Below are 12,950 nucleotides of genomic sequence, written 5' to 3' on the forward strand. Positions count from 1 at the left end.
AACACATTATGTTTAAAAAAAAAATCAATCTTAGTGTTTTGGGTTATTTTTTAAGGTTTTTGGTATTGTTTAAACTAGTTAAGCACATATTTTACAGATTAAAAGATTAACTCTCATCATATAAACCAATCAATGATATAATTATTTAAAAGCTAGAAAGGATTTAAGTCCACTTGAATATTACCTTGTAATAGTAGAAGTGACATTATAACTGTGCAGCTCGGAACCTGAGCAAAATACTGTAAGAGGGACCCAATAGACCAACCACTACAAGCTTCCTGCAGAAAACTACAGGAGGACAGAAACAAGACCAATCACCCTGAGCAAGAAAGTAGCAATGACTGCTTCTGTGTCCTGTAATACAGACCAAAGTTTCAGAATGCACCAAGATTGAAGTAAGAATACTAATTCCTCATTTCCATACAATGTCTGTCAATTCCAGAGTTCAGCTTTAAAGCCACAGAGGAAGACACCCATCCGTTTAGGTGACAAATGAATTAACATACTTTTAGATTCATTACTTTCAGGAAATTGGACACAAACAGGCCACCTGGTTAGCCTAATGCATGCTAAACAGCCCTGTATGGGTTTTGTTCAATGACGTGCCAATAAGTTTTGGTTAAACCTATGTATACATATGTATATAGAATAATAATTTAGCAACCATGGAGCTGTCATATACACTTCTCACAGAAACAAATTAGCTAAAAAACAGAATTAAAGTGTAGGTTCTGGCAAAAAAGTCAGATATTTTCTGCAATTCATGCACATTTTCCCATGTTTTGTGGGAGTATACAAGTACACAAAATACCTGATGACCTTACTTGAAATCCAGCAAGGTCCACTTTAAGTCTACAGTGAGCATAAGCTGGAAAATTACTTTAATAACTGTATGAAAATTATTAATGACAACAGATTAAAAGAGAAAGGTCATTATTAATAGCATGGAGCATGGCTTTACATTGCTGGACATTGCCTGTCCCCACATTCTATCAGATCCCAGGAGTTCTTTTTACTTTCCAGGACACAGATCAAAGTGCTAATATTAAGATGTTCTTATTACGTTTAAAGCTGCAAATGAATGTCTAATGGCCTTGATCCAGTTACTCATTTATGGAGGGAAAGCAACTACATTTTATCATAGGATAACCCTTTAATAGAATTTTATCTGGAAGAAAATTTCTGTGCTAAGGTTACTACAAGTGAAAACATTTTAGTTACAGGAATGAGAAAATACCAAAGCTAATGCGAGCTGCTAAATTCACATCTAGAAAAGTATTTTAGAAGAAGATCATGGATCGGATCACATTATTATCAAGTATAGGCGGCCAACACATCACAATGGACTTCATTTACCTGTACAACACAGGTCTGTTGTGGTGCATTGGATGCCATGCAAGATGAGGTTTGTGCCTTGCCTACCATAACTCAAAAACGTAAATCATGTTGTGTTTTCTAGTGTTAAAGCAAAGCATATGACCCTTCTCTACAGTAAAAACCAGGATGCCACCAGTTTGTACCCAAACGTACAAACACAAGCACAAATGACATCATTTACTATGTTATCTGGGTACAAATAATTTTTTCCAGCTGTGTAAAACAAGCTGATCTGTAAAAAACTGGAGCAAAGCAAATCGGTAGACCCATACCACATTGCATTCAATTAGCTTTCACATTATGTGTCGCCGAGTTGGATTAAATTGAACTATAGATCAATAGCTGAGCAAGGGTTTGCTTTCCATGTCTTTAGAAAACTACTGGTAAATTGTAGTAAGAAATCCTGGGGAATCCTGGGGCATAAAAAGCATTTATAGCCATCAAAGCAACTAGGTTTTGCACTTGAAATATGTTTACTTTGGGCATTTGTAAAAGAAAAAAAAATGTTGACTGAAAGAGACATTGTCTTTGCAGAGGGTCCCTCAACAGACCGCTACCTATCCTAAATGTATTACATATGCACACTTATTCCTGTGTTGGAGGAACAATACTTTTTATACATTTTGGGTATGGGGAGAATGTGACCTTGTTTACAGTCTTTGGGTCTCCTGGTCAATATCTAGATCTAAATACTCTCACAATACAGAGAAAGGGCCGTCTTTGTGCCCCTTTGTGTCCAACATCAGACAACATGGGGGATTTTAGTGCTGGCATAGGGGACAGTATAAGTTGGGGGCTTAAACAGACACGGTCACTTAGTCCTGAATGTGTGCTTCAGAACTAACTTTTCATGATGCAAATTAAAAATATACAACTAGAGAATAGAAAAGGTATTTAAATACAATCCATGGGACGCATTTATACTTTGCTTAAGGTCAGGTCTTTTCTTAGAAAAATACCCCAACTGGTTAAACATCTGTGGCTTTCTTAAAATGGAATGAGTAAGGTTTACAATAGATCAATGAATATTCTATTAATCAATGGTTTACTATTAAAGGAATGCTCATATAGATTATTTAGTTCAAACACTGAATAGAGACATTTATAACATCTAGATCATAGTTCTACTTTAAACAGCTTTATGGAAACATTCAGCGCCATGCTTCAAAATCAAAAAGAAAATACAACAAGTAATTGCTTCTGAAAAGCTACCAATAATTTCACAGGAATCTTAACTGCAGCCTTCTATCCCAATAAATCTTTTAACTGAACAGGAAAAATCGGTTTTCCAGAAATATATCATTATTACAGCACTACACAGTCTTCATCTGTGCCAAAGTAAATGGAAACGAGAACAGAAATCTATCTAAAGAAGAAAGATTTATTAGGTGTCGCCAAACAAGAGATACAGTAGAAGGCAAAGTTGTATCATCTCAACAAAATATGTATTGAAGAAAAAGCATGTATAACTAGTAAAGTATAACTATAGTTTCCATTTTTAGGTTTCGGCGTTTTTCCCTCCTACATAACACAAAAAAGGTCACAATTTTTTTGCCTCCTGATGCTCCAGTGCTGTCCCAAACCTCCTCTTCACTTTAGCACCGGGGTCTTCTTTGGTCAGAAAGACGCTCCTATTCCCTATAGCCCAGCATGTTTTTAGGACCCCCTTACTGGGAGCACCATCACATAGGCTGGGCTTATACTACTCAAACAATGTGTACTTCTCACACATTATACGAGAAGCACTTGATTATGAAAGAATGCAAGCCGAAGGGTAAAGGTAAGTAGAGGAGTGAGGTAAAGATCAAAAGTTTCACAAAATCAGAAAGTCCTTCAACTAAATCACAGTAGAATCTTCTTAGCACACAGGATACACACACAAAACAAACCATATTATACTGAAATAAGTCCAATATGTATGTAGGAGACACACCGGCTAAAATGTATGTACCATAAGATGTACTTTAATTCTATTACACGAAGTAGCATAAATGTGAACAAAAATAAAAATATATCCAGGTTTTAGAAACGACAAAGTTTGAATTTAATTTTGTACCCACTTTGGCAAATTTCATGCAATTTTACATGTTTTTTTTTATTGAAAACTAAAAGGATCCAGACAACGTCTCAAAAGAAGCTTGACAGCTTGAAACAACTGTAAACTGCTGACGCTAGGTTGTCTAGAAATAAGAATGTTTGCAAAATCAAGTAATACCTGGCTAGAATTACACTAACCACCCAAGCATTAGGTCAGTGGTCTTCAACTCCAGTCTTCAAAGGCCAGATCCCCATATATTTTTTATTTTTCTCTAATAAGAACAGAAAGGTCCACAAAGATTCTGAAAATCTGACCTGAATATGGCCCCTTGAGGACTGGAGTGGAGGACCACTGCTTTAGACCGTTACAATATATGCAGCCTATTGTTACTATCCTCAGTGTATGGTCAAAAGCTAGAATAAAAAGCAAAGTTCATTGCCTGGTTTTATTACTTTAGAAACTTGCATTTAGAAAGGTCTAATTCCACCATTTCTGGAAGGTACCAGTAAGTCTTTGTTCAAAATGCTATAATTTTTCCTTGTTACAAAGGCTTGCAAATGACATAACTATTTTATTACAGCAGAACAATGAGAAGTCGGGTCAGCACTGTGTAAGCATCTCTGAAAAATATAAAAATTGTACAAGACAAAAAGAGAAAGGGGATGTGGACATAAATTACATGAATAAAAATAATTAGCAAAATCAACCACATGATCAAATTTTGCATCACTTCATAGAATTTTTAAATGTGCTACAAATTTAAATCCCTCAACACAAATCCCATACCAGTGTTCTCCCCGGCCCCTTTTAGCGGGGTGCACCACCCAGCATTTTTCGATGACCAACTGGCTGTTTTTGGGTGGTTACTGAAGAGTTGGGTCACAATACCGGGGCTGCCATCCACCTGCAATTTCTTACAACCCGGCCTAAACAAATTTCTTAGTTGAACACTGCCATACCCTCCACCACTTACCTTCTACATAAATGATGGGGCCCTATAAATTCTACACATTCTCAGAAGCACTCAACCAAAAGAAACTATTTCAAATTTTCTTTTTAACATTTGTCCAAATTCTTTTACATGGTCTACCTGATCATAATATGCCGTGGGTTCCATATGGATTGCAGTCAGTACTGCTTTGGCAAGGCTTAAGTGAAATTACTTTCTAAATTTAGGCCTGTAACAGATTCAATTAGCTTGCATGCATTTTGCCAAAAATTGTCGTGCTAGGACGGGTCCACCAGCATGTGTATCACCGTACCATAAAACCACAATATCTTCTAAAGCATTTAGGATTTGTATCCTACCAATAGGAAGAAATTTGTATTGGTAACATATACCATCTAACTAACTCCTTAAAACCTGCCTTTGAGAGACTAAACTTGTACAGTAGTTCAGTCACATTCTATTGCTTCTAAAAAAGGATGAATCATCTCTTTGGCTCTTAACCTCCTTCAAACATTCTGCTTTCCGCAAGTCCAGTGTGTACATCTCACTCCGGCACTAATCCCCCATTGCCTGCTCGCCTTTCATGTACACAGATTCCTAGCTTCTTCTGACCTCACTTCTGCTTTGACTAGGGATTTCTTTAGCCCTGTTCATTTGTTACTCTCATTTTGCCGGTTGCCAGGAGTTCAAGAGGCTGTTGCGTGACTAGCTGACATTTGTGGAAACATTAGACACCAGACCTAGCCTTCTTCTAATGAAAACCTGTGCAGTCAATGATGGCAAGCTGAGAACTGCACAGAGCCTCCTTTAACACTATATCCTGACAACAAACACCTGCCATGTGCAAGGACAAGAGACATTATTCTTCTCTGCTACCTCTACAGCAAGGTCAGGTATCACAAACCGGGTGATGGACCTCAGGCAAAACAAACAAGTCAGAGCACACACTCATAACAATAAAACTAGCTTGGAATGTATGGACTCCATTGTAGTAATACTTGCTAAAAAAGGTAAATTGGAACAGCATTAAAAGCACAGAAAACCAAATATACTTCTTTATTCATTGCTTGTCTGTTCGCCTGTTGATGACTATAGGTAAATCCAATGAGCAGGAATGGGGTATTTTTAAGCAAAAAGGATCACCAGTTTAATACATTTTTATTTTTGTAAAGTACTGAAAATATATATCCTTTGAATAAGTCAAACCATATACAGCCCAAAAAGGAATTTTGTCTACCAATATTATTAAACTGTGTATATATAGCGCCAACACATTGTGCAGGGCTGTACATTAAACAGGGGTTGCAAAAAACAGATATACAATGACATAGGAAGAGGAGGAGACCAAAAGAGCTTACAATCTAAGTTCACCGTGTGTGCGTTTTCTAAACGAGACCATATAACACAGTGTATGTGATCACCTTTTGCTTGTGTTTATCTGGCAAAGTCCAAAATAAGCAAAGTGCCCATCATACACTTAGCGACCAGTGTAACTCATTCATGTTTTCACCTACACAGGAAAGAGATAACTGGAATCTGCTGGCATGCGGTATGTAACTTAGTCATTCTTTCCTCGAATATGTTTTTATAGAAAGGAGCCAGCACCACTTTGCCAAGTACTGTATGCTCCTTTCATACATTATTTTTATTTGCAATGTCCATCCAACTTTTCATCACAAAAGTCAATATATTCAGGCTTTGTATGAAATACTGCCAAAAAAGGAGCTCAATACATGTCCCCCATGTCCCGTCACATGCATTCTGATGTCTGTGGAACATTCTAAAGTTTGTCTGTTAATTTAACAAAATGTATGAACTGCCATGAAGTGTTTCTCACGGGTTCTCCAACAGTCGAACAAATACTCGTGGACGTATCCGACAGCTTCAGGGTGTATTTTACCCAGTCAATTAATTGCAACAATTTTTAGGGAATAATATAACATAATTGTATAATTCAGGGGTATTGGTGATAAAAATTCCCAGGTCAAGGAGTACAGGTATTTAGGGTACTCACAACAGGGGGTACTTTGGTAAAGACATGTTTTAATAAAGTGGAGCTACATTGGACAGACTGGCCGTAATCTGAAGAGACTCCATACCACATATATGTCAGTACATTTTCTTGGTATCCCATCTTTAGGGCAGTGTTGATGGGCTTTGCTTTTAATTTCAGTTTGACATGGGTTGGATATCATTCAGAACATTCGGTCAACTTTCAAAACTAGCTTTGTGTGGGTGGTGTGTGTTGATTAAGCAAAGTGATGGTAGCCCCAAAGCTTCAGTGTAGACATAGGGACTCAAAAAATGTAGATCTCCACTAAGCACCAGGAGCAAGTGTTTTTTTCCCACTTACTTAAAGTGGACAACTTCTTCTAACGAAATCTGTAATATGAGATATACCAGTCAGCAATACAATTTGCCTAGCAGTCCGTCTTCCACACAGCAAGTTTGGAATCAAGCACAAAGCAAAGTCTAACAGAGAGGGTCAGCCAAAGAACTAGCAATTTTGGATCATCAGCAATAGCAACTTATTTCAATTATAAGGCTTTTTCAAACAGCAAAAGGTAATATAAAAATGTATATTTAATTATAACTTCCTAAAGATTTTATTTTAATTTATCTTGAAGGTTAACATGCTTGCCCTGTAGAAACAATTACAAGCCTATAGCTTTCCCACCACAATTTTAGTAATAGCCACTATGCAGCAAATAAAAATTCTTTAGACAAATATATACAGGTCAAATATGTACAAAAGCTGATAGCAGTGAGGGGCTTTTTGAGATTTTATTCTTTTCTGAAAAACCTTCATTAATCAAATCAGAAAATATTAAAATTTAGGTTAGATTTTCAGCCAGATGCAATGTTTTTTCTTCTTTCTAGAGCTGCCTTTTAATACGCACTTCATTTACCTGTCTAACATTCTAAACCATCTGGAGTGTAATGCCAAGTCACACTGAAGGGATGCCTACATAGACCATATGGTGTCTCCCTGATGGCCACATTTCCACAATGCCTTTGGGGAAAATCATTACCTTTGCAAGAAAGAGACCTTTACTGGAACAGCAGTCATTTCAGAATACATGATTTCTGCTCTAATAATCAGTCCTAATTGATGGGTATGTGAATGTGTGACAAAATGCCTTTTAAATATGAAAATTCAAGGATCTTACCTATTGCAACAAATTGGACCATGCTTTATGGGAATGTTTGCGGTCCTCTGGATCACCTGTTGTCAGTTTAGGATTCAGAGGTTTGAAGTTTTTTACTTTTGTCTATTGGTTGAACTTGATGGAAGTAAGGTATTAACAGTCTACCAGCTTGCAGTGAAAAAAGCTCATGCCTATATAAACGTTCAGCTGTACTGTAAGGAATCTTTATAGAACACTATAATTTTTTATTGCTGATAATCTATGAAACTTATTTACTAATAGTGGAGATTTTAAAAAAGCCACTGTTTTTTATGCCCTATCAGCTTGGTGCTCCCTTAAAGAATACACGGTGCTAATATTATAGATCACCACTATATTCCACATTACAGCAAACAAAACCTCCAAGAGCACTCAACTTTTTTTGTTCACCTGGTGTGTGTTAAGATCACATATTGTGCACTACTGTGGAATGGATAAACAAACCGAACACATGGTAGAAAATTAAAATTTATCAGTTAGTGATCAGATCATGTTAAACATCCATCTATTATGTTCCATGTATTGTGAGTATGACAGGGATTGTTCTGTTTGTGTTGTTGCAGGTGTTGCTAGCACACAGGATAACATCTGCACTCATGTTAGATGATAAGCAGCAACAAGGGGAAATTTAGGAAAGAATAACTTGGTTTGTAATGTTCTCTGTAAGCTGGTAAAAAATAGAAACAGATTGCAAAGGCCGTGCCGGGAGGGGTGTTCTGTGCTCACCTTGTGCTTCCTGCTATATCATTTCCTTTCACTCTGCCATTTTCCCTGTAATTCTCCACTTCCTTCCTGTACAGGCTACATGACAATGATTGTGACCATGCCATGCCTTGCAGGTGTCTCTGAGTTAATTCATATTCCATGCATCCTCTTCCTATTCTGGTCAATGATTGCCCTATAGTTTCAGCCTTATATCATATTGTTATGTAAAACTACATTTACACGCTAGATTTTCTTCTTAAAGTGACATCAGGACGAATGAGGGCTGTACACAGAAATAAGAGGGGGAATGATAATCAGGAGTCCTCCCTATTTACAGTTTTCCAGGTAAGACATCCATCTGGGCCTCATCTGCATCTTCTACATTCTTGTTCATAAAATCGTCCATCCCCCTATACGGATAGCCGATTGTCAAAATGGCAATGAAATAATTAATGCAGGGCCCATTTTCTGCAAAGGTCAGAGGCCACAGAACAATCCGCATCATTATCTGGCCTGAAACCCTATTCTCATTTCCAGAGATTTCCCCTTTGAAGACCAGGCAGATGTGTTACTACAGGAATGCCATCTCTGATGGAACTCCACCATTAGCTGCATACTTAGTATAGTACCGAGCCTTTATATTCATTTTCACAGTAGCTCGTCAGATACTTAAAACTGCTGGAGGCTCCAAGGAGACAAACACCATTTGTACCACTAACGCCATTTGGGGGACACTTACTGTAAAATGAGAAGGCAATTTGTGCTCTAATTGGTTTAACGATTGCTTTAAACTTTTCTACAACTGCCTTGTACTTAGCTTCTACAAACTGTTGTTCATGAAGAACTTCTCTGAACATTTTGTTAGATATATATGTGAAAGTCTTAGAAAAAACGCATAAAGCGGTCCATTTGATTATTTTTGCTGTCAGTGTCACATTGGAGACATTTTCCTTATTTCCTGGTCCTAGCAAAGAAAAAAAAAGGAAATCTCTACAAAGTAGACCACAGACTGTCTTATATGATTATTAATATGTTTAATTTAGTAAAATTATACAGTAGACAGACTTAAAAATGCATTCAATTTGTATCAATGTAGGCATTGGTGCTATCTGTAGATTTGATAGTACATTTGGTAATATTATAGTAGGTTTGAAGGAGATGACTGAACATTTAGGCTGCGTACACATGTGCAATAATTCACGTTCCTTTCTAAGGACAAGACTGCACGATGCATGAATGAGCGCTGTACATACAGCGCAGTTCTGGGGAGGTGGGAGAACAACGGAGCGGCACGCCACTGCGCTCTCTCCACATTATTAATATTACACAGTATTTATATAGCACCATCATATTACACAGCGCTGTCCAAAGTCATGTCACTAGCTGTCCCTCAAAGGAGCTCACAATCTAATGTCCTTACCATAGTCATATGTCTATTAATACAGTCTAAGGCCAATTTAGGGGGAAGCCAATTAACCTAACTGCATGTTTTTGTAATGTGGGAGGAAACCTGAGTACCCGAGGCAACCCACGCAGACACAGGGAGAACCTGCAAACTACATGCTGATAGTGTCCTGGCTGGGATTTGAACCTGGGAACTAGAGTTGCAAAGGCCGGAGTGCTAACCTCTGAGCCACTGTGCTGCCCTTAACCCATCACTTACATTACTATCGCTCCTCATCCATGGATCTGCCAGGACGGACGACAAGCGCTGTAAACACCAGATTCTCGTCCGATACCAGCCCGAGGTACCAGGAGAGAAAGAGAGACTCCCCATCAGAGACAAATACCAAAAACCTGAAAGGGATTCTAAAAAACCTAAAGTTCACTCAAATATTTAAAAGAAATCAGTATTTTTAATTGAAGTTTATTCTGCCTATAGTTCGATTCTCCTAGTTCCTCATTTTCCCCAACTTTAACATGCTAATTTTTTTCTTTTATACATAAAACATTTCAATTTTTATTATATACCTTTTTCAGATCAAGGGATGTCATCCTATGGTCTCTGTGCTGACCTATAGCCTCCTGATAAACGTAAATGAATTTTAATAATAGGTCCACTTGCAAATTGCCCAAGCATGTGGAATTCTCATAAGACACAGCACAAAGTTCAGCAATACATAGCAACCAATATTCATTTTTGTAACTGCAAACAACTGATGGAATATGATTTATACCTGCTTCTTATAGTCATTGTTCCATTTTACCCATGATTTTTCCCTTTTTTTTAATTAAATGTTTTTATTGTTACCTATTATGAGCGAATCCCAAAAGCTGTAAAAAATCTAAAAAATACATATACAAAATGTACACACAAAACTACAATATTTTTTTTGAAAGGCCATCAGTTGGGGGAATTAATTTATAATTAAAATTTAGGCTAAAAAAAAAGTATAATTTCACTAATGAAGGATCTAACGTACAATGGTATTGTCAGAAATGTTACACAGTTGACTGGTCATAGCAGCTCACATTTCACCTCCCAGGGACAATAATCCAGCCTGTTGGAAGTCCAGAGTGAGAGAACGTGACCAACTGGAACATCTCTACTCTTTAATCATCCTCAAATCTCCGGTATTCACTTTCCAGAACACGTTCATAGCACACACACCATTAATCTCCCTGGAAACAAGCTGTTTAGATTAGGCTGCTCTCACATATACAGCGCACCGACCTCCTCGGTTCAGACCTTATAAAGTTGTCTTTTGTTTCTGAATTCTAATTTCTGTTTTAACTACACCAAAACATTTTGTATGACACGGAATTTCTGATCCCAACGCCACAAAGAGAAGGTAAATCATTGATGGGCTTTGGACTCATTAGTAAAGAATGTAGAGAAGCCTTTCTCAAACTTTTTACCCCCTTAGGAACCCAGAAATGTTCAAGTCTGAGGAAACCCCTACCAAGAACAATTTTGTGGGGGACAATAGAGGAAAAATGCCGCTTGAGATTAGATACCAGTGGAAAGAATACTGGTAGAGAATGTCAGATTTAGAGGTATTTAATTAGCTTTTAGTATTCATAATGTAAAATATATTGTTGTAGCATTTATCAGTTATAGGAAATCACAGAAAGGAGCTATTCTAAATTGTGTTATATTAGAGAGGTAAGGTCCCTGTAAAGATCAGATTATAGAGTCTTGACGAGGACGTTTGCAGGATCTAATGTCCCACCAACATTGCCTGAAGACCATCTCGGAGAAGTAAAAAACCACACAATTGAGCCATCAGAAGATAGAAAAGTGTATCCAGATATTATGTGATATATACCAACTACTAAAGGCCAAATAAGGTTTAATAAACTCAACAATATCTCATTAGTACTGCAACTAAACCAAGAGACACCACAAGTTCTCCAGATCAAAATAAGACATCCAAACACTGGCTAATATCCATGACTGGACCCATAGAGTGTGCAAAAAGCACAAATGGAGGACAATATAGTACATATATGTTCTTTATTAAGCTCAGAAATGAGCAAAAAATCTTTTCTATATATTCTTTATATTTCCAGCTGATTCAGGAGGACTAGATAGTCAACACTGCTATAGCTAAGGTTAAAAAAAAATATTTACTAAATTTGAGAAGTGAAAAGGGTTGTTCTCTATCTAAGGTCATAAACCTAAACCTGATACCTTCCTGCTAAAAACCTGTTCCCAAATCTCTTTGTTACTGAGAAATGTAACAGCTTGTTGACACTGACCTCATTTGCAACACACCAACATCAATGTGATGCTAATGACACAACTGTCACCCTGCAGTTAAATCTCCCATTGGAATTGGAATTTATTCCAATGATTAGCCCCAAGCTAACACCTCTTTACTATGCACTATCTATACATATTCAAACACCACAACATTTCTACAGCTCCGACTTATCAATGAGGTTGATAAACGAATCGTATTTGATGTTTTAGCGTGAATTTTTTCCCCCCTTTTAATTCTAAAAAAAGTCTCCCGGAATACCAAACTGTATAACAAGGAAACATTAGAATGTATACATAACATTCCTACTTTCTGCTCATTTAAAAGAGCACTCAAAACCCATTTTTTTCAAATTTGCCTACCCATCTTCTTCTGTCTTTTGAAACCATCACTACTTCCCACCACTACATATCCCCCTCCTATTGTGTGTAAATTCCCCCACCTACTAGATTGTAAGCTCTTCGGGGCAGGGTCCTCTCCTCCTGTATCACTATTTCTATCTGTCTGTCATTTGCAACCCCTGGGTAATGTACAGCGCTGCATAATATGTTGGTGCTATATTAATCCTGTTTATTATTATTAATAATAATAATAATAATAACATAAAAGAAAAGAAGAAACCAACATTTTAAAGGAAAAAAGTAAAGGAGTTAGATTTAAGGTAGCCTATTATTTTTATAAACAACTAACCAATAGGACATACACTCTTCTAAATTCTCATTTGGGTGCATTTGCAAGGTGTTTTAGGGTTCTGTACATTTTTGAAGCTTCTTAAGAAAATGAAAGTTGAAACCTGACAAGTTGCTACAAGCAATAGCCCTATTATCTTTTTTCCACCAATACAAACCCAAATCTCGTTTGGCTGTCTTTACATAGCAATATTTTCCTTATACACTTAATTACTTTTTTATTTAGAGGCCACAAAGGTCCTACTCTGAGTATGGACTGAAGAGATTTTATAATTTGCTGCAAAATGAAACCACCAACTG

At 37.1% G+C, this 12,950-nt stretch overlaps 1 protein-coding gene across 2 annotated transcripts in view; it reads right to left on the bottom strand.

Moving 5' to 3' along the window:
- LZTS2 (leucine zipper tumor suppressor 2) overlaps positions 1 to 12,950 on the bottom strand; it is a 97,251-nt gene that overhangs the window by 10,349 nt on the left and 73,952 nt on the right. The window lies entirely within an intron of this gene.

This window comes from Pyxicephalus adspersus, chromosome 10 (assembly GCF_032062135.1).
Source record: "Pyxicephalus adspersus chromosome 10, UCB_Pads_2.0, whole genome shotgun sequence".
Lineage (NCBI taxonomy): Eukaryota > Metazoa > Chordata > Amphibia > Anura > Pyxicephalidae > Pyxicephalus > Pyxicephalus adspersus.